This window comes from Gastrolobium bilobum, unplaced genomic scaffold (genome assembly GCF_033153095.1).
Source record: "Gastrolobium bilobum isolate Gb01-03AN ecotype WA unplaced genomic scaffold, APGP_CSIRO_Gbil_v1 utg164827, whole genome shotgun sequence".
Classification (NCBI taxonomy): Eukaryota; Viridiplantae; Streptophyta; class Magnoliopsida; order Fabales; family Fabaceae; genus Gastrolobium; species Gastrolobium bilobum.
The window spans coordinates 333-21,732 of record NW_026896318.1 but is presented as its reverse complement, the minus strand read 5'-3'; the positions used below and the strand labels follow the sequence as shown (position 1 = coordinate 21,732).

The window sequence follows — 21,400 nt, the reverse complement described above, 5'->3', positions numbered from 1 at the left end:
CTTGTCTCCCTTCCTAATGACAGAAAGCCCATAGGGTGTAAGTGGGTATTTAGAGTGAAGTACAATCCCGATGGCTCAATTCTCAAATACAAAGCCCGTCTTGTTGCAAAGGGCTTCCATCAACGTAAAGGCATAGACTATGCTGAAACATTCAGCCCAGTAGTTAAACCTGTCACCATCCGAATTGTTCTCACACTTGCACTCTCCAACAAATGGCCTATACATCAACTTGATGTAAACAATGCGTTTCTTAATGGAGACCTCACTGAGGAAGTTTTTATGACTCAGCCACTTGGATTCTCTGTCACTAACACATCTCTTGTGTGTCGATTGCGCAAAGCTCTGTATGGCCTCAAACAAGCGCCCAGAGCATGGTTTGACAAGCTTTCTGCCACTCTTCTTCGTCTTGGCTTCTCTGCAACCAAGTGTGACTCTTCCTTGTTTGTTTCCTATGCCAATTCAGCCACCACGTATGTCCTGGTATATGTGGATGATATCCTTATTACTGGATCGTCTTCATCTGTCATCTCCACACTAATCCAGTCTCTTCATAAAGCCTTTACTCTTAAGGATTTGGGCAACCTCCATTACTTCCTTGGCATTGAAGCTCAATCTTCATCCAATGGTAATCTGCACTTAACTCAAACGAAATACATCACTGATCTGCTAAACAAAGCTGGTATGACGAGTTGCAAGTCTCCCAACACCAATGGTTGCTGGTGTCAAACTCTCTGCCAGAGATGGATCTCCCTTTCATGATCCCTCTTTGTATCGTTCCATAGTGGGTGCACTCCAATATGCAACAGTGACACGTCCAGACATCACCTTTAGTGTGAACAAGGTCTGCCAGTTTATGCACTTTCCTCTTGACACCCACTGGCATGCTGTCAAACGGATACTGAGGTATCTAAATGGTACACTTCATCTGGGCTTAACCATTTCTCCTTCCTCCCATCTTCATCTCAAGGCATTTTGCGATTCTGATTGGGGTTCTGACATCGATGATAGACGCTCCACTTCAGGGTTTTGCATCTTTCTTAGGGGGAATGTAGTATCATGGTCCTCCAAGAAGCAAGCAGTTGTGAGTCGCTCTAGCACCGAAGCTGAGTATAGATGCTTGGCTGCAACCATGACTGAACTAACTTGGATCAAGTCCTTGTTATCTGAACTTAGAGTAACATTATCTCAAACTCCCAGCATTTTCTGTGACAATTTAAGTGTTGTTTTACTTACTGCAAATCCCCTTTTTCATTCAAGGACAAAGCATTTTGAATTAGATCTTCATTTCGTTCTTGAAAAGGTGCTGGACAAGTCTGTTTCAGTACACCATGTTCCTTCATCAGATCAAATAGCAGATGGCCTTACGAAGGCAATAACACGCTCAAAGTACTTGGATTTTAGAGACAAGCTCAGTCTCTCTGTTCCTCCGAAACTGACCTTGAGGGGGAATGTAAACGGATAAAGTAGATTTAACAGATTCCTTATTATACGCTTCAGTTATAACTGATTTAGTTATTACAGCTATTATCAGCATTGTATATATGTAACAGTTCACATTATGATTCAATTCAAGATTTCTATTATTCAGTTTATTTCTTTCTTCTTGTTCATCCTCTATTCTCTCCATCTCTCTCTGGTTCTGATACCTTATGAGGGGGCGTGTTGAGATATATAGTCTCACATTGATTGTGTGGGCAACTAATGTGGCCTTTATATGGCCTTGGGCACCCCTTTGAGCTAGCTTTTGGGGTGGTGTATCCCAAGGTTCTTTACATGGTATCAGAGCTTGAGTTGACTATAAGGTCACAAGTTCGATTCTCACGGCCCCCCACTTTCAAGTGGAATTAAAATAAAAAGCACAAAAAGGTAAACCAAAAATTGGGCCTGTGCAATTTCACGCTTCTCGCCCAAAGGGCTCTTGCGTGAGGGGGCGTGTTGAGATATATAGTCCCACATTGATTGTGTGGGCAACTAATGTGGCCTTTATAAGGCCTTGGGCACTCTCACCCTTTGAGCTAGCTTTTGGGGTGGTGTATCCCAAGGTTCTTTACAATTAAATTACAGCTGATGTTTTGGCATGGATCACAAATATGGCTGTACATATACAAGCAACTGAAAACTAAAATGTAATATAATAATATCAAAATCCCTAAATTTGGTTCTCGGCAATACAAGGAATTTCTAATCACAATTATGTTTAAACCCATGACTGCAGCGACTTATCATAGAATTGGATCTATGAAAACCGCAAGGTTATTGACTTAGTTTATTAAAAATATTGATTAATAAATTAATAAATAAAATATGCAAGAGCAAAGGATCATTATGTGGGTGAGGTACAATCTTTAGGGGTATGTGTCCATTCTCCGTTTGTGAAGATTTTGAAAAATGGTACTGTAAAAACTGCCACAAACATTGGGAAGATTATATGCCTGGGTAATATATCGCTGCTAATCTTTAAACTGTATTTGTATCGGTTGAGTAATTATCTGTTTGTGATACATGTCTTTTTAAATATTTATAGATTTAGTGTTCAAGTCAGAGTTGTAGATAACACAGATTCTGCTTCTTTTTTGCTGTTTGATCCAGACTGTGTTACTTTGTTGGGAATGAGTGCTGCTGAACTGCGCGAGTTGCATTTCAAGAGGGTTTGTATGCTTATTTGGATCAATTAGTTATGCAGTACTATATGAGTTGTGTTGCTATAGTGTGGTCTGTATGTATGCTTTTTTCACAAATATGGTTGTACATATACAAGCAACTGAAAACTAAAATATAATATAATAATATCAAAATCCCTAAATTCGGTTCTCGGCAATACAAGGAATTTCTAATCATAATTATGTTTAAACCCATGACTGCAGCGACTCATCATGGAATTGGATCTATGAAAACCGCAAGGTTATTGACTTAGTTTATTAAAAAATATTGATTAATAAATTAATAAATAAAATATGCAAGAGCAAAGGATCAACAAATTCAATCACCTCCAATGTTAAAGAATTGGGTTCTAAATCATATTACTTAGGCTCTGATAACAAATGTAAGAAATTTCAAAATATGATTATATGAAATTAGAACACCAAGAGATTCAGGCTTACTTCTTGTTGAAGACATGATTCTTGATTTCTTCTTGCTTCTTGTTTGCTCTCTGACGCTCCTGCAAGATCGAAAAGACTAGGATCTTCCTATAATTTCAGTTACTTATAGATAGAATTCTTATATAATGCAACTTAAAGCTGCTTTATGTTGGAAATCGACAAAACACAAATCGAAAACGGAAAAGAAAAAGAGAGAGAGAGAGAATAGACACAACGATTTACCCTGGTTCACCCAATTTAGGCAATGTCCAGCTTGTTTGTACTATATTCACCTCACCGCCACTCGTTACTAGTCACTCGGTTTACAAGAAAAATATAAATAGGATTAGAAAATCCTAACAGCAGCTATTCATGGGCCCAAGCCCAAACTGCTAAGAAAATTACAATACAACAGAGGCCCACAACAGTACCTAGCCTCTACGGGCCGGGGGGGCGCTTTCCCCCGGACCCCTGCCCGCTCACCTGGGAGCAGGATCCCAGTTGCCTTTCTGTTGACCCCGAGAACTAGGGCCATCATCAACAAGCGAAGTATGAGCCATACCTAACATTCTCCTACTTGGTGAATGCTTTGCATGTTTCTTCAATCCCAATGCAGCTGTACACCATTCAAACTTCTCTGAAGTCACTACCTTGGTCAGAAAATCAGCATTCTTGACCTTTGTGTCAACCTTTTCCAGCAATACAACCTTGTCTTCAATCTTCTCTCTGATGAAGTGATACTGTATGCCGATATGCTTGGTCCTCGCATGGAAACCTGGGTTCTTAGCCAAGAAAATGGCGCTTTGACTGTCACATCCAATGATCATCTCTCCTTGTGCAAAGCCAAGCTCTTTGCACAACCTCCGTAACCAAATAGCCTCCTTAACAGCATGTGTCAAGGCCATGTACTCAGCCTCTGTAGAAGATAAAGCAATAATGCTCTCCCTCTTACTCATCCAACTGATAGCTCCGCCAAATGAAGAAACAACATATCAACTTGTAGACCTTCTACTATCAATATCACCTCCCCAGTCAGCATCCACAAAGCATCTCAGTTTTAATAATGTCTGTCCCATTGAGCCCTTCACGCCTTCATAGCATAACCCTAGGTCAGACGTACCACGAAGATAATGGAACACACGCTTCACAGCCGTCCAATGCTCCTTTCCTGGCTTGGACATATACCTGCTCAATACTCCCACTGCTTGAGCAATATCAGGTCGAGTACAAATCATGGCATACATCAGACTCCCAACTGCACTAGCATTAGGAACTGATGCCATCTCTTTTTCTTCTTCAGTCTTGGGATACTGGTCAAGCGATAACTTAGAACCAGTAGACATGGGAGTCAACACAAGCTTGCAGTCAGTCATCTTGAATTTCTTCAGAATATCCTCTATACACTTTCGCTGACTTAACCATAATCTTCCTTTGTCACGCTCCCTCTTAATCTGCATACCCAATATCACATTTCCAACACCTAGATCTTTCATTTCAAACTGCTTTGCTAGCAGTCCTTTAACAGTGATGAACATCTTCAAACTGTTTCCAACGAGTAACATGCCGTCAACATACAAATTAAGAATAACAAAGTCACCTTCTAACCTTTTCACATAAACACAGTGATAAACATCACAGCGGTCAAAGCCTAGCTTCACCACATAAGTATCGAACTTCATGTACCACATCCTTGGGGACTGCTTCAGGCCATACAGAGATTTATTCAGCTTGTAGACTAGCTCCTCTTTGCCTCTTGCAATGAACCTCTTTGGTTGCTTCATGAAAATAACCTCCTCCAAATCACCATGAAGGAAAACCGTCTTCACATCCAGCTGCTCCACCTCTAGGTCATATGTACCTGCTACAGACAAAATCAGTCTTATGGAATTTAACTTTGCAACAGGTGAAAATACCTCACCATAATCAACCCCTTTTGTCTGTGAATATCCCTTTGCAACCAATCGAGCCTTGTAGCACTCAATCTCCCCATTGGCACCAACCTTCTTCTTGAACACCCACTTGCAACCAATTGCTTTTCGGTCTGCAGGTAGATTCACCAAACTCCAAGTTTGATTTTCATCAGAGACTTCATCTCTTCTTTCATAGCTTCCTCCCACTGTTTGCCATCCTCCGAGCTCCTAGCTTGTTTTACAGTGCTCGGATCATCACCTGTAATACTAAATGCACAAACATCATCACTAGCACACAGGATATAATTTTTAGGTGTATACCTCTCAGATAATCTTCTTTCCCTCGTGGATCTCCTTAGCACTGGTGCTTCAACCTCATTCTCGGTTTCAGAAAATTCATCCTCTACCTCGTTATATTCAGCAACTTCAGAATTCAAATTTCCCAATTCAACCTGTGAGTTTACTGTATCCTCTTTCAAACCCACATCCAACTCCACTGTCTGTGACTTTTCAGGAGCTTCAGGAAAAATTTGATTCAACTTAGATTCCCTGAATACAACGTCTCTGTTGTAAGTTACACTTCTAGTATCCGGATTCCACAACTTATAACCTTTGACGCTATCAGAATATGTTTAAACCCATGACTGCAGCGACTTATCATGGAATTGGATCTATGAAAACCGCAAGGTTATTGACTTAGTTTATTAAAAAATATTGATTAATAAATTAATAAATAAAATATGCAAGAGCAAAGGATCAACAAATTCAATCACCTCCAATGTTAAAGAATTGGGTTCTAAATCATATAACTTAGGCTCTGATAACAAATGTAAGAAATTTCAAAATATGATTATATGAAATTAGAACACCAAAAGATTCAGGCTTACTTCTTGTTGTAGACATGATTCTTGATTTCTTCTTGCTTCTTGTTTGCTCTCTGACGCTCCTGCAAGATCGAAAAAACTAGGATCTTCTTCTGCAGTTCACACCACTCCCTAATCACAACTCTAGATGGGGCAAGCTGTGGAGTGACGGTTTTTCTACACACTGTTGTGAATGCAGAGAAACACTAATCAGTTTACAGATATCTAAACCCAAATCAAAAGGATCACTAATTAATTGGGCTTTATACTGCACCCCTATATGGATCATGACTTAGTCCGTTTTTTATTAAAATAAGAAAAACTATAATTGATTGAAGCCCACAATTATTATAAAAATTTCTAACAGTATCTCGATCGAGCCAATAACCGAATCGGATTTAATAACATTGGTTTTTGGAGTTAGAGACTGCATATTGTTATGTCCTCAGTAGTGGTTTAGTATATGTTTCACATGCTCCCGAAGTTGTAACGCAATTTCATGCTCAAATGTATTTGATTGTTGTTTGTGGTGTAACACGTTAATTTTGAGTGAACGATTAAAATTTTGCAAGTGATCTCATAATATGCTGTCAGGTCTATTAAAGTGGTCATTACGTTTTCTGAAATGCAATATACTTTACATGTGAAAATCCTTTTGATGATTTGTATTTGCGATGACAGGAGGGAATGATATGATTTTATTGTGAGTGCCAATCACGAAAAAATGTTATGGCTGTATTGTGTTTTCTTTTTTCTTTTTTCATTTGGAGATTTGTCACCCAGTTCATCAATTTTTTGATTAATATGATCGAGTCAGGTAAGACTATACTGCCGGCAAAACTCTTTCTCATGGTCTTTACGTTGTAAGTGTCAAGCAGGAAAACATCTTATGGATGTATGATTGAGTCTTTTTCTTTTTTCGAGATTTTTTTCACTGGTTTATTGATTATTTAACTAATCCAGTCTAGTTAGGTAGGACTTACAAAAATAACAAAATTCTTCCAATCAAATTTTTATCATAATTACATATTCATAACTCTAACTCTAACTCTAACTCGGGACTTCTAATTCTTAGCACTCATGCATTTACCGTTAGATACACAACATATCTCCTAAATTTGTGAAGTTTGAATGTAAATCCGTTGAATTTCGGGGTCTGGAAATATGAGGAAACTATCAACCTGTGCAGAACGAGTCCTATATTTCTTGGTATATAAATATGGTATAACTCTTCCAAATGCAATAATACAAGAAAAAGAAGAAGAAAGAAAGCAAATCTTGATTAAAACTAATTAAAAGGATATTACAAAGAAAGAAAGATGCAAACACTGCATTTTGACAAAAAGCTAATTAAAAGGAAACCATACAAATCCATGGGACACGACAGAGCAACAGTCTCCAAGAAATCCCAAACAGCTAGCTTACTACAAAGAAAAGTAACTGAACTAGAACAATACAAAAAATTAAGAGACAAGCTAGCCACAACCTCTGAAACTAAGTACAAGAATGCAAAAAACAGCTAGCGTACGTTATGTATGTTTACTTATACCCCTTAATTTGATCTGTTACATTAATTATTGTTCTGCATGTTGTGGTTGTAAACCAAGTCTAGCGAATCCAAGAGGTGAACAGAATATCTACCGTTGTTTAGCATGCTGAGGTTGTAACCCAATTCCAGACGATATCGGATATTGCTGTTTAGCATGCTGAGGTTGTAACCCAATTCCAGACGAGATCGGATATTGCTGTTTTGCATGTTGTGGTTGTAACCCAATTCAGCATGAGATCGGATATTGCTTCTTAGCATGTTTTTGTTTTGGTTGTAAAACAACTCACCACGAGATCGGATATTGCTTCTAATTTGCATGTTGTGGTTGTAACCCAATTCCGCACGAGATCGGATATTGCTGCTTTGTATGTACAAAAGTCCTGTACAAAATAGATAAACTAAATACAATTTTTTACAGAGAAAGCAACCTCACAAGATTACTTAACGTGAGATTTATAAAAGACCTTAATTATACGGCCTGATCCTTTACAAGTAATGCATGTTGAAGTAAATGGAGGGATTGTAACCTGGTAGAAAATCACCACAACCAAGAATAAAAAAATATATTAATAACTGATAACTCCAATACCTCAAAAAGAAATTGTCTCATGCATGGCTCACATCTTGCTTTAAAATATTTATGCCATATTAACAATCAACATTGGTCTTTGAAGGCACTTACTCGACCTGAGCCCCTGCATGTTGGACAAACTTTAGGGTTGGCATCTTGCGGATAGCCCCGCCCATCTGGATTAATATAACGAAAATGATTAACATCAAATGGGATTATCATTGTGTCAAGGGGAACAACATACATACTGGCTCACTTCACTACAAACTGATGTTACGAGGGACAACATTTTACACATCCAGCAGTACATACTTTTGATTATTTCCTCAAAACAGTTCTGCAGCTTATAGAAATTTTTGTTATAGCCACAGATTAACAAGCAATAAATATAAGTAAACCTTGTCCAATGAATTATGTTCATTAGTAATAATTTTCTTCAATTAGGCAAGGGCGAGGGGGGAGGCAGGAAGAGGCTACCCTAGTGTAAATGAAGCCACAGGTCACGCCTAGGTTCTATCATTCAAAACTAGGGTTCATCCATAAGATTTCTCCATGTATGATTCCAATCTAACAGGATTGCATTACTGCTGGTTGCTAATAAGCCTATCTTTTGCTACTTTCATACATAGATGGGAAAATGTAAAACTTCAATACAATAAAATATAGATTTTGTTTAATCCCAATCACCCTCCCCACAAAAAAGAAAGTTCTCACATAAAGTTCTTATTACAATGCAACATACACAAGATTCTACACTAAACTTCCTTCACAATCGAAATGGATTCTTATGCAGACAATATTTAACCATTTCCTAATGTAATAATAACATATGGAAATAACTAATATACAACTCCAGTATTGACACATATTTCTCCCCAGGGCTTCCCTAATTCCCATAACATGTTAACTTTACTCACTGCAATAATCACAGGGAATTAACGCATCAAACGACACATGTTTGGTGCATCCTCTTGCAGCTTCTGAGAAAGTAAGAGTCAACTCCACCTATTAACAAAGCAATAAGCAAATGGTTAAGCTTGAAAAAGTAGGAACATGTTTCAAACAACAACAGAGAAACAAGGGTTAAGCTGACCTCTATATTTGACGAGAATTGAGTTGCTTCTTCAAATATCTGTCCAGATCAAGAATGTTATGAGATTTCCTAAGAGAATAATTATATGAAATCAATAAAAATGAAGAATGCATACATATATATATATATATATATATATATATAAAATCAATTCATAAAAGAAAACAATAAGTTTGAGACCAAAATTTACCTCAGAGAACACTTTATGAAATGAATCAGAAAAATGAGAACGATAAGCATTTCTAAACCTTTCTGCATCATCATCACCGTATTCAATGTTCTCTGAACCACGATTACGCATCTTCAGTTGAAAAAGTCATTCATCGTAGAAAATGATGGAAAATAGTTAGTCAATTCAACATCCTATTTAAGAGTGAAGGCTATGAATTAAAGAAATTTTGACCATCTTTACTCAACTTGAAGCTCCTCACCAACCCAACTTAGAGTAACAATTATACCAAATTTGAAATTTTAATAGCATATAGGAAGACCAAAATACCTTGTCATACTCTGCCCTTTTTTTAGAGTCTCTCAATGTCTGAAATTACATAGCAAAAAGGCCAGTTAAAATATCATTCAGTTAATTAATTAGTTTAGACACTAACCAGCCTAGGCAGAAGAAGTGAAGGCTAAAAATGTCAGAAAAAGATGAGATTAGTAAAGACCTCATATTCTTCTCTTATATCAAGAAATTTCCTCTTCGAAGATGGATTATTCTTACTTGCATCTGGATGGTACTTTTAGCAAGCTGCACAAGAGACAAAAGTGTGTCATAATGCAGTATTAGCCAGAAGAAGACCTTTGATTTTCAAATATTGTTGTCAAAGGAGTATGATGACAGAATATATCAAGATTGCAAGCCAAAATGCCCAGGCATACTGTTTTTAGTATGCTCTACGCCCCAAAAGTAGTCATATTAGATTAAACTGCACAAACAAAACTTCTATAAGTAATACCACTTTGACAATATTGTGGGAAATTGTTAAGCATTCACATATTACGTTTTGTGACTTTGAGTAACTATCTTTTGGAAAAAAGAAGAATTCATTATGATGAAGAGAATATAATTACTATGAAGTTGGAAGATAATGGATCCTGATTAAGATAAATGGGAAAAAACTAAAAAAAAATAAAAAATAAAATTATTCCCAAATAGAAGTCAGTCGCTAATCGTATCCCAAATTAGCTGTTGTGACTTTTACTATTTCACAACTAGAAGTTATGTGACAACATCTCATCCTATCATCTAAAGATGAAACTACCTCTCCTATCATTGTCTTTACACTTCACATCATTCAAAAATTATTCCCAGTTGTTGTATCTCTCTGCATGCACGAGATTTAAACTCCAAAATTCAAAGTGATAATGAATCGATTAATCAGCAGCGAGATTAATGCTGATTATGCACAAAAATGTAAATCAACAAGAACAAGGGTCAGCTTGGTTAAGGCACAAACAGAAGAAGAAAAATATATGCTTGCTTAGTACGAGAGTAAAGATGAAGAAACAAAAACGAGAATGGTTAAGGTTTTACATTCCATCCACAGTAATCATTCTTATTCCAATAAGTAGAAATAAAAAAATAAAGTAGAGCTAAGAAAATAATATTTTTTTTTCTTAAAGTGACAAATAATTTAGAATAAATTATAACTTTTTAAATACAATTAGATACATAAAATGTGCCTATCATAGTAGAAAGCAAGTTAAATTCAACACCATATTATTTAAGTGGAAAGTGTTTGTCATTTTAAATGACATAAAGTTATGTCATTTGTAACGCCCGGTCGCTTCAAGAATCAATGACTATCCCCACATACTAACACGAGACTTTTCAGTGTGCTTTTTCCTCACTCGCACACTTCCCGGGAAAACTTCCTAGGAGGTCACTCATCCCATAATTGCTCCTAGTCAAGCACACCTAACTGTGGAGTTCTTCCGATCCGGGCTACCGAAAAGCAGATGCATCTTGTTAGTATAGGTAGTACCAATTGATTCTTATAAGCTATTCTCAAACTGTGCAGTCTCATACCTGCACAGTCTTTGGAATTCTTCTCTTTCGGGTGTCGATTCGATTCATTCATGCATGTAACCCCACGCTGGAAGCCTGTCAGGAGCCGCTCCTTGTCCGTGCCCCTTTACACCGGCGATTACTCCCTGCCCTCGTCAGCGCTCTAGATGTTACATCATTTTAATAGAGAGATTCACACAAGAAATTATTTTTTATTTAAAATTTAAATTAAAAAAATCACTCACTTTCTCTCCCATGATTTTCATTTCTTATCTCTATATCTCTCCTAAAATAATATAACTTATGTCATTTAAAATGACAAACATCAAACTCATTATTTAAACATGGTCCTATCACTTAATTTGTTTTTAGTTTTTTTTTTTTTTAAGAAAAAACCCAAGCAAGACCTGATTATCAAACTTGTGCAGGACAACAAATTAGACATGATTAGTTATCAAACTTCAAGACCTAATACGTCAAATGCTTTGACGGGATTAGCCAAAAAAATTAAGTCCATGTTTTTTAATAAATTAATTACGCATTTATTACAGTTTTGGAAATAATTATATATTTATTGTACAATATAACGACCAATTTGGGCGTCACTCAAGACGCCTAAATTGGGCGTCACTCAAGAGGCAATCATACTTAATTTAGGCGTCATTTATCAGATATTGACACGTGTCATATTTTTTTTCCAAAAAAATAATAATTTAATCATAAAACTTCTGAAGGCCGTAACTTTTGACTCGGGTATCCAAATCAGGTAATTCTTTTTTAATTCCTCATAACTTTTCGAGATCTACTCAATGAGATCTCATTTGACATATTTTATTTCTCACAAACACAATTTAAATTTGCAAGAATAATATTATAAGAAACGTTAAACCCGGAAGCCTCTGAGTTCTGGATTTGTGATTTAATATAAATAAATAAATAAATAAAAATTTGATTTGTGATTTAATTTTTTTTTAATAATATTTTTTTATTATAACAAAAATTTGGTTTGTGATTTAAATTAAAAATTAAAATTAAAATTATTATTAATAACGAAAACAAAATAAAGATTTGATTTGTGACTTAAACTTAAAAATCATTTTGAAAAATCTGTAGAAATAAAGGAAATAATTAAATAAATATTCTAAATCTCTAAGGAAGAAGAATATTATTTTTGAAATTAATGATTAATGCTATAAGCTTCTAAGTTATTATTTATGGTCTGAAATTAAATATGGCTTATGCATTTTTTTCAAAAATAAAATTACCTAAATTAGGCGTGATTGCCTCTTGATTGAAACCCAATTTAGACGTCATTGGTGACGTGTCAGGTGTTGACACGTGTCACATTTTTAAACTCAGAAGCCTCTGTGTTTTGGGTTTGTGATTTAATATAAAAAATAAATCAAGATTTGATGTGTGATTTAAATTAAAAAATAACAATTATTATTAATAAGGAAAACAAAATAAAGATTTGATTTGTGATTTAAACTCAAAAATCAATTTGAAAAATCTGTATTAATAAAGGAAATAATTAAATAAATATTCTAAATCTCTGAGGAAGAAGGATTACCTGATTTAAATTTAAATTATGTTTGTGAGAAATAAAATATGTCAAATAAGATGTTATTGCGTCGATCTCGAAAATTTATGTGGAATCAAAAAAAGAATTACCCGATTTGGATACCCGAGTAAAAAATTATGGCCTTCAGAAGTTTTATGATTAAATTATATTTTTTTGAAAAAAAATATGACACATGTCAACACCTGATGAGTGACGCCTAAATTAGGCGTGATTGCCTCTTGAGTGCGAGTTGGCTCCCTCCGGTATCCCCACGAGCTTCGACTCTTTGAGCCGGCTATGGGACTAATCCGGAGTGCGGGGGAACAGCGACCTTACACAAATTTCTGATATTCTTCTTGACTTTCTCCCTAATTTGTTCCCTAATTTCTATCTTAGGAATTTCCTTCATCCAATACCTGACTTTGTTTTTTCTTGAATTTCCTTTATTTGATTTCTCTTAATTCACATCAGGAATTTTTAAAAAATAAAATAATATATACTTGATAAATGGGTGTTCCCATTCCTTGATTCCAATTTAAATTCACAATAATAATAAAAGTGCTCTGTTTCACTTCTATGAGAATAAATGATTGTTTGGATGAGTTTTCAAAAAAAATATTTTTATATTTTATTTATTTTAGAAGTACTTTTTATAAAAGTTAAAGTTATTTAGATTTTTAAAAAATATTTAGTTTTTGAAAAAATATTTGTGTTTTAACTTATGTTATTTTTAGAAGCTAAAATTTTCATTTTAAAAAAAAGATTTTTAACTTTTTTTTATGACTTTTACTCTTTTTAAAAGTAGACGTCCAAACATATTTCTCCCATACATGTTTTTTTTTTCCTGAAGTAAAACAACTTTTGAAGAGAGAAAAACCCATCCAAAGAGGCCCTAATAATTTTTTAATGACATGGAAGAAAATGAGAAAAAAAGATTAAAAAAAAGATGATGCTAATTTTTTTAATTTTTTATTTCTATTATTTTAGTTCCTTTATTTTTTTTTCTCTTCAGTCAATTGATAAAAGATTTGAAACTTTAAAAACTTTCTTCCCTTTTCTCCCCTCAATCCAAAGATAAGGTTAAATTATAGAGAATCATCCCATTCTTCTAATAAAAACAAAAAGAGAATTATCTCGTATTTTAATTAAAATATATCATTTGTCCTCTCTTTATTGACAAAACTATTTATGTCTAAAAGGACATAATTTACGTCCTTTAAAAGGACACACTAAATCCCTCTCTTTTTTCCTGATTTGATCGGAATACTTTGAGCCATGAGAGTAAAAAAGAGGGCAAAAATTCATGAATCAATTTTATTAGTAAATTATGTTTAAGATATATCCATGAAATTTTTATTCTTATTTTACCATAATACATAGTTGACTCAAAGCGAAAGTAGAGTAAACACTTATACCTCGATACCGGAGTTGTTAAATTGAGTCATGACTTATCAATTAATCTGGTTTAAGTTACCAAAATTCAATCCATATTAATTTACTTTTCTCTCAACTTGTAATGAGCTAACCAGAAACTTTGGGTTTAAACATTTTTAAATTCACAATTTTCATGAATTACTAATTGTTTTGATTATATTTATAAAAATTATGAATTAAGTTTGGTGATTGGTTATGTTTTGATGATTTTTACTACAATCTAGAATTAATTTATTATGATTACATATTTTTCTATTCTTTTAACTAATAATAAACAAATTTGTTTAACATTAATTTCAATCTAGCATTTTATGAGCCAATCCTAATCATCATGACTCATGAGAGATCTAAATAATAAATTACCCTCTTCGTTAAAAAAATATTCCAAAGCATATGCACCTTTTCTTTCTTTTTCCGAGCATATGATTCACTAGGGGTGTTCGCGGTCTGGATTGGATCGATTTTGGAAGCAAAATTCTTCCGATCCAATCCCTTCGTTTTGATCATATAATCATCCCTTCGGTTTTGATTTGTTTTCAAATCCGATCCGATCCGATCCAATCCAATTTTTTTCGGTTTGGATTGAATTATCTAATGTTTCCTTTTTCAACTATACCCTCTTCCTAAATATGTTCCTACCTATTATCTAGATTACCCCTTAACCTCACCTTAACAGATAAAGAATCTCAACTTTTATAGCCTTTCAAAATCTATCCCCCGGTAGTTAAGATTCGCCTCTTCTAAACACAAGTAGCTGTACTTTTTTTTCCTTTTTTTTTCCAGTGAAAATAAGCAAGCAGCTGTCAACTCCATTTTCAAAGTAAACGCCATTGCTATATATAATTGACTCAAGGTCAAACTCCTCGCTACCATCTGTACAAAAAAGTATGTCTTGAAATACAAATTGCCAGCACTAAATAAGTACACATGCAGCGCGTTATGGGAGGGATAACATACGCTTATGCACTCATGGTTTCAGATTAAAATCTTCCAAAAAAACATATGAGTAGGGTCAAGTTTTCACTGAAGTGAAATCATAGCATTCTATTTATCATGCTCCAGCAAGAGCAAAAACATGCAGTGACACACTAATATCATATTCACAGGTTCTGTACAACTAGCTGAGTTTTCTCAGTAATCATTATTTAGAGGAAAAAAATGTAATCCACTTTTGCCAACTGTAGAATGTGTTGGGCAAAGTATACTATAAAACCCCAGCTAAAGCAGCAGAGATAGTGGTTTATGGGGTGTCAACCTGTCAGTAGGTCAAAATGCTTTACAGAGGTTAGCCCTCATGTTAGATAAACCTTGCTGGTGAATTGGAACTGCCCACAACTTGCTCCTCTTTGGTTCAGATATCCTTACATGTGAAATTGCATTGGCAAGTGCATCAATCCACACACAAACATCATGATATTCTGAATTGCAACTTTCAGATGATGAAGAAAGGCTTGAAACCTCATTAAGGAACCCATCATCCATCCTGTTTCTTCCTAACCTAGGTTCAGGTGCAGCAACAAAGTTGTGGCAAGCAGCTCCATTTTGGTGCTTCAACTTTGATTCAACGGGCAGGATCTTCAATGTACGTTCTGTGTAGAAAGATATCCATGGATGTCCTGAAATTGAACCACATAATATTAATTTAACATGCAAACAATCGAACAGTTCTTAAAACTTAAAAGTACTGTCATTTTATTTCCTGTTTAAAAACATAAGGGAGAAAAAGAGAGCCTCAACCACATAGAAGAACACATAATAAAAACTAACAAAAGTATGTGAGAATTAACAGATTCCCACCACTGTTATCCCAACCAAAACAAGGCAATCCTTATAATTATTAAGAATTCATGTGAAAGGCAAAGATACTTTTCAACAAAACTTGGAAATTTCTAATTTTAATTATTTCAAGATTAAAAAACAAAAAATCAGACCAAATACAACTAGTCTTTGGTGTATTCATCATTGAGGAAGAGAGATAAAGCACGCTACAAAACATTAATAATCTACCATAAACTTACTAAGTACTTCATCAGCTGTTATCCTTGCTGAAATATCCCTTGTCAGCATTCTCCCAACAAGATCTCGTGCAGGTTTAGATATTGATTCCCACATCCCGGTTTGGAACTCTAGCTTGGAATTCTTAATAGCCTCAAAAACTGCTTCTTGTGAATCCCCTTTAAATGGAAGAACACCAACCAACAGAGCATGCAGGAGCACTCCAGCACTCCATATATCCGCCTTTTCTGAGTATCTACCCAACAACACTTCTGGTGCAACATATGCAGGGCTCCTAGCCAAACCCGTCAAGTTCTGACCTGCAATGCAAATTTCTAGACAATGAGGCTATGCATAAATTACTCATGAATGCATGTATGTATCTTTTACTTATGTGTGTGTATTTATATATATGTCAATTGAATTACTGATATTTTTAAATGCTTAAAAATTAAACAAAGTGACCTTAGAGTATGAATGGTTAGCTTCAAACTATTATAAGCATTTTCTCTAGGACCTCTTATTCTTAGACCGCTAGCAAATTTAATTGAATACTGAACATAGTAAACTTAAGGGAGATGACCATTTGAACTCTCCAATTTTTACTCCTATGTACAGGGTAACATTAGTAAAGTACAATTCAGTTGAAAGCTCATCATGATGAACTTCTTCAAACTATTCTATTCATAAAAGTTAGCACATATATATACCATAGGATAACAAAAAAAGAAGATCATCCAAACAGGTTTAACATATTACCCTTAGAAATTCTCATGGCCAGGCCAAAATCAGCAAGCTTTATTTCCCCCGAAGCAGTAAGCAGAATATTCTCAGGCTTGATATCTCTGTGCACAACTTCTTCAATCTTGTTCTTCCTCCCCATCTGGGTAGCCACGTCAATGCAACCTATCTTCCTCTTTAGGCCTCTTCCCGCGGTCATCAAAGACAATGTCCCACAAGGAGGAGCAGTGGCAAAACTCGCCACCCTACTCCTGTAGGAACCAGCTTAGTCTATCTTAGTATTTTCTCTACACCTCTTCTTCAACCTCGAACAATCTTCCATCGAATAATGGGTCTCAAAATTGGACGACGGAATGATTGGATCTCAAAATGTCCAATTTCGAGGACTTCACTTCCTTTCCTTTCATCCTCATAGCATCTATCAGTAAAGTACCAACGCAACACCAATCTTTGTGTTGATCACGTACCCAGTGTGCAAAATCCGATTTTGCCGCAAGACACAATTCTGCAGTCAAAATAGAGAAAGATTAGTCAACGAATTCTAGTCAGATTGATAAGTGCTAAAGTTGTTTCCTTTAATATAATATAGGATGTTCCAGTTTATGTTTTGGGGTGTATTTGATTACGATTTTAAAAAATTTACCTCTTAATTTAGTTTTTTAAAAAAATCAAGTGCTTTTTAATGAACTAAAGAAAAAAAATGAATATCGTCAAATTATATAAGAAAAAGCATTGAACGTGTATAAAGTAGGAACTGTTTTAAAAAACTAATGAATAACTTTAATTTGGATTTTGAAATGGTAACGAATTTTTGATTTCTATTATTTTAGTTGCTTTATTTTTCTTCTCTTGAGTCAATTGAGAAAAGATTTGAAACTTTAAAAACTTTTTTCCATTTTCTCCTCTCAATCCAAAGATATGATTTCCTAAATTTAAAGTGAAAGCATTAAATATGGGAAATCATAACCATACAAAGGTAGAAATAAATATAAAATATTAAATTTGGGAAATCATGATCATACAAAGATGGAAATAAATATAACCGTTGGATCAACATAAGCGATCTAACGGTGAGATTGACTGGGTGTCACATGGGTGTAACATAACTTGGGTGTCACAATATCCTATCCCGACAACTATATATTAGCATATGATATTAAAAAATAAAATGGTCAAGGGAATGAGAAAAAAAAATGTGAATTGTGAAGACGATTGAAAAATAATAGTTAAAAATGTGAATTGTCGTAAAAAAACTATATAATAAAATATTATAAATTTTTATATAATTTTTTAAATATAAAATTTGGTATTTCGGTTAAAATCTATTGTCATTTGCAATTTTATACAGTTGATGAAATCTATAAACAAAAGTAAAGAAATAGATTTTTATTGTGTTATCAAACGTAATTTTGATTATCGGAATAAAAAAAAAATGTGTTATCAAACGTAATTCTGATTCTCGGAATAAAAAGAAAATATGTTAACAAACGTAATTCTGATTCTCAGAATTGTTCCAAGGCACAGAAATAGAAAAGAATCATTCCTTTTCAGAAACAGTGTCAGGAATCAGAATGATTGTCATGCGCAGCCTAATTGTCGTTGATTATATATCAGAGCAAACATATAAAAATGCACTAACTTTTTCGACAAACATTTCAAACATAAAATTTCACTTTCCTCCCACAACATAATAAGTAATGAACCAAACATTATTCTAATTGATCTCAGAATATGTTTTTAAATGAATAATATAAATCATCATATATTATATTATTATTAAAAAATAAAAGGTATGTGTAATTATGATAAATGTTTGACATGTCAAATTTTTTGCCCCAACTAAAGTTAAATTCTGGCTCCGCCATTGTGTGGAGCCATTCTTTTGGACGTTAGACGGTTTTTTTTTTGTTTTCTTGCCCATCAGTGGCGGAACCACATTATGCTTAGGTAGGGTCGGAGCCCCAGCTACATTTCAGTAAATTTTATTTATTATATATAATTATATAAGTAACTGTAATTTTTGCTTTTTTTATAATAGAAATCTAAAATAACTTATAGTGAAAAATATATCTTTTAACTTATAAAATGCAATTTTTGAAAAAAAAAATTCATTCAAACGGGTCGTTAATCTTCACCTCTGCTATTTTTAAAATTTTTGAAAAGTTAAAAAATAAAGAAAGAAAGATAAAAAGTTTTTTTTTTAATATTGCTCTTAACTTTGATCAATCTGATACCGCCAATCCCATGGGAATAACAAATTACATGTTATGGAATAAAAAAATCAACATGGTCAAATTAGGTAAGAAAAATAATGAACTAGTAAGAAAAAAAAATGAATATCGTCAAATTATATAAGAAAAAGCATTGAAAGGCTTGAAACCTCATTAAGGAACCCATCATCCATCCTGTTTCTTCCTAACCTAGGTTCAGGTGCAGCAACAAAGTTGTGGCAAGCAGCTCCATTTTGGTGCTTCAACTTTGATTCAACGGGCAGGATCTTCAATGTACGTTCTGTGTAGAAAGATATCCATGGATGTCCTGAAATTGAACCACATAATATTAATTTAACATGCAAACAATCGAACAGTTCTTAAAACTTAAAAGTACTGTCATTTTATTTCCTGTTTAAAAACATTAGGGAGAAAAAGAGAGCCTCAACCACATAGAAGAACACATAATAAAAACTAACAAAAGTAAGTGAGAATTAACAGATTCCCACTGTTATCCCAACCAAAACAAGGCAATCCTTCTAATTATTAAGAATTCATGTGAAAGGCAAAGATACTTTTCAACAAAACTTGGAAATTTCTAATTTTAATTATTTCAAGATTAAAAAACAAAAAATCAGACCAAATACAACTAGTCTTTGGTGTATTCATCATTGAGGAAGAGAGATAAAGCACGCTACAAAACATTAATAATCTATCATAAACTTACTAAGTACTTCATCAGCTGTTATCCTTGCTGAAATATCCCTTGTCAGCATTCTCCCAACAAGATCTCGTGCAGGTTTAGATATTGATTCCCACATCCCGGTTTGGAAATCTAGCTTGGAATTCTTAATAGCCTCAAAAACTGCTTCTTGTGAATCCCCTTTAAATGGAAGAACACCAACCAACAGAGCATGCAGGAGCACTCCAGCACTCCATATATCCGCCTTTTCTGAGTATCTACCCAACAACACTCCTGGTGCAACATATGCAGGGCTCCCAGCCAAACCCGTCAAGTCCTGACCTGCAATGCAAATTTCTAGACAATGAGGCTATGCATAAACAACATAAATGACTCATGTATGTATGTATGTATCTTTTACTTATGTGTGTGTATTTATATATATGTCAATTGAATTACTGATATTTTTAAATGCTTAAAAATTAAACAAAGTGACCTTAGAGTAGGAATGGTTAGCTTCAAACTATTATAAGCATTTTCTCTAGGACCTCTTATTCTTAGACCGCTAGCAAATTTAATTGAACATTGAACATAGTAAACTTAAGGGAGATGACCATCTGAACTCTCCAATTTTTACTCCTATGTACAGGGTAACATTAGTAAAGTACAATTTCAGTTGAAAGCTCATCATGATGAACTTCTTCAAACTTGGTAATTAAGGTCAAATGCTCTCTCTGCTCTTTCTGTTTCTTTTTCTCTGCGTCATGTGATCTTAATGAACATTGTCTTACTAGCTCAGATATTATTAAGGTGAACATGTGTGCCTGGTTTTCACTGTATCTGCTCTTTTTGTTTTCCTCCTCCCATTATCTGATAGATCACATATCCCCTCGGTCTACTTCCATGTGTATATAAATGTGTGAACTATTGATGCTCATCTTGATACCTGTTTCACAAGTTACTTTCATAGTTTCATTTGCATACATGTAACAGGGTGTGACAATAATAATATATAATACTATTATTGTATTTTTTTATTCTCTATTTGAGATCTATATGTAATAGACAAATAAATGGTGGCGACTAAAGTTTGCCTTTATCAAAGATTGCAAGTTTATAAGATTATATAAATTATCTTGTGCTTTTATTTGTTGTTGATCTTTGAATTCCAATGTTTAATTTAGCATTTAAGATAATATAAATTTAATTAAGATAATATAAATTTCATTAATTTGAATTGCAGATCATATAATTTTTTTAAAAAAATACTTTTTAGCATTTAAGATTTTTTTGATAAAATATGGTATTTGGATTTTAAAGTTAAATAACTTTTTTGCTACAAATTTTACATTCCTTTATTTATTCAACAAATATTAAATTTATTATATAATTTATATATTTTAAAATAAATAAATAATTAAATTCACGAGTTTGAAAATTAAATCAATAACTATAAAAAAAAATAAGTTTTGAAACCAAGTCAAAAGTGGGTCAGGTCGGATTTGACCAAATTTTGAAACCAAGTCAGACCCACTTTAAAAACCAATTCAGGTCAGTCCTGATCCAGTTCTGAACCAGTTCAAGAAATATTCAAATCGGGTCAAACCTGACTTGGATTTTAAATAAATTTTCTGAAAGTAAAAAATAGAGCCGACCAGATCAGATTTAAGGTAGGCCCGCCAGTCTATTTACGCAGCTGGCTA

General features: G+C 34.0%; 1 pseudogene; it reads right to left on the bottom strand.

Moving 5' to 3' along the window:
• Window positions 1-3,829: 3,829 nt before the first annotated feature.
• LOC133298939 (uncharacterized) lies at window positions 3,830-20,039 on the bottom strand (annotated as a pseudogene).
• Window positions 20,040-21,400: the final 1,361 nt, after the last annotated feature.